The sequence below is a fragment of the Curcuma longa genome, chromosome 16 (assembly GCF_044706935.1).
Source record: "Curcuma longa cultivar G26 ecotype Majalengka, Jawa Barat chromosome 16, ITB_CL_G26_1.1, whole genome shotgun sequence".
Lineage (NCBI taxonomy): Eukaryota > Viridiplantae > Streptophyta > Magnoliopsida > Zingiberales > Zingiberaceae > Curcuma > Curcuma longa.
Window position 1 is genome coordinate 1,114,004 of NC_133876.1, and position 2,452 is coordinate 1,116,455.

Below are 2,452 nucleotides of genomic sequence, written 5' to 3' on the forward strand. Positions count from 1 at the left end.
ATATATTGGTAAAAGTTACAATCCCATAATTATTAAATTTTATACTAGTCCAGTTCTTATTATAACATAGTATTGATTAATATTGATAAAAAATGAAAATTATAAAAATTATAAATTATAATTATTATAATATAGTATTACTAGTGATTCGAATTGAAGTATCCAATTATATCATTTATGACACTTGCTGCAAGTGTCAAACAAGGATATTTTAAAAAAATAAAATAAAATGGAAAGGCATACTTTTTTAATGATGCATACAAAAAAAACTCTTTTGACGATTTAAAAAAAAATGCTCTTTTAATTTTTATTATTTTTTTCTTTCATCGAGAACTCTTAGTGTTTTACATGATAGCATAACTATTATAATTATATATTTGTAAAAGTTACACTCCCTTAGTTTATTATTATAATATAGTGTTGACAGTGTTTATAAAAGATGAAGTGTTTATATGTTGTAATAATTATAATTCATAACTATTGATTACTATTGATCATATATAATACCTATTGTGACAGTGACAAACAAGGATATTTACAAAAAACAAACTAAAATGGAAAGGGATACTATTTTAATGATACGTTAAAAAAACTCTTTTAACGGTTTTAATAAAAAACGAAGCTCTTTTGATTTCTTTTAGTGTTTTACATTAGATGAAGATATTGAGTGTTCTTTTTCTCTTTCTTTCATTTTTTTTTTTTTTACTTTGTAAAATCAAAATAATACTTCTTTTTTTTTTACTTTGTAAAATCAAAATAATACTTCTTTTTTTTTTACTTTGTAAAATCAAAATAATACTTCTGTGTCATGATCAATTATAATTTTTTAATCTACTTTTTCATAGATTATTATGAGATCGTGTAGAGTTACTGAAATGACGGATTTTTTTTAAAGAATTGAATACTTTACAAGTTAGGGAATCCCTGCAACTGTAATATATTTTCTCACAGTGAATTTCATCTCTTTTTTCCCCTGTAAGTTTCTCCCAGATGAAGGGATTGTGGATTTTATGGCGTCTTGATATTTTTTTCAGTGAGATCATTGTAGCTCGTGTAAATCTTGGTGTGTTGATTTTATTTATATCCTTATTGTGCGTCCACAGTTGTTTTCTATTCCGGATCACCAACATCAACAAACCCCCATCTTCAAAGTAATCTTTAAGAGCATCCGCAACGCGCGTTAATCGCGCGTTAATAGGGTGATGTGGAAGAAAGAAGAAAGGACGTAGAAAAATGAGAGAGGAGAGAATATTTAACACGTTCAGAACATTGAACGTGTTAATCGGACAGTGAGTGGGTCCCACGTAATCACTACGGTTGAATTTTTACACGGGGGTTGATCAGTTGATCGACCACATGTGGTGGTGGTCGATCAGGAGGTCGACCATGTGGTCGACCAGTGGTCGACCATTACCATGTGGTCGACCAGTGGTCGACCACCAAAGTGACGTGGGCGTTATAACGCCACGTCCATTGCAGTTGCTCTAAATGAGAATTCGAAATAGCCTAAGCAAATGCAGTACTCGTGCATTCCAACCACTAATTTCACTCGTTCTTTGAGATTACAGGATTCAGATAGTAAGCTAAACAAATATACTAGGTTGCATAATAAATCACTTATAATAATATGCTTGTGTTCTTCAGACTTATACTTTGGTTCGAATGAAGAGTCTAATAGATGAACAATTGCAATTCTGAGTGATTGAAAGATTAATATCATAAGAGGAGTCCATCCAGATTAAATATATATGAGATTCCAATGACTAGCATGGAGACAATACTTTAGAAAAGAAGTCATTTTCTGGACCATTATGTTTCTTGTATGTTTGGGGATTTAGAACAACAAGAGATCAAGTTTATCTAATTAGCCTGTCATCAATAAGAAACTTGCTAAACTAAACTCAAGACGCTAAAGAGAAAAAAATATGGTGAAACACAGATGCGTGCTCAGTGTTGCAGAAATTTTTTAGGGCAGCAGGTAAAACAAATATTGGGGAAAAAATGCTGATGAAGCATCCAATATATAAACCCTAGGCAAAGGGAAAAAAAGACAAGGAAAAACTGATCTTCCTCGTACAGGTTGCATTTTGAGAATATTAGTAATGGCAATAACTAGTAACTTACCATTACAATCTTGTAGAGGTTCCTCAAAATGAGAAAGCCCCAGTAGGCAATTTCTTCCAGACTAGAACAAGAAATGAATCCTTGAAGTAAGCCTTTTTCACAACACAAGTCAGACACTGGTTAGTCCATTTCCTTCTTTTCTGTCTGAAGAACAATACAACATGCATTGAGATTCCTCCCTGCTGAATTGTTTAAAGTCAGCTGCAAGTTCAACCTTATGTATAAGCATAGAATAGAGTTGTGTAAGGCCTCACAATATCTTACCGTATCACAGAGATTCTGCAACCTAGCATCCTTATAAAAGATCATGAAACTCTGCAGAAACATG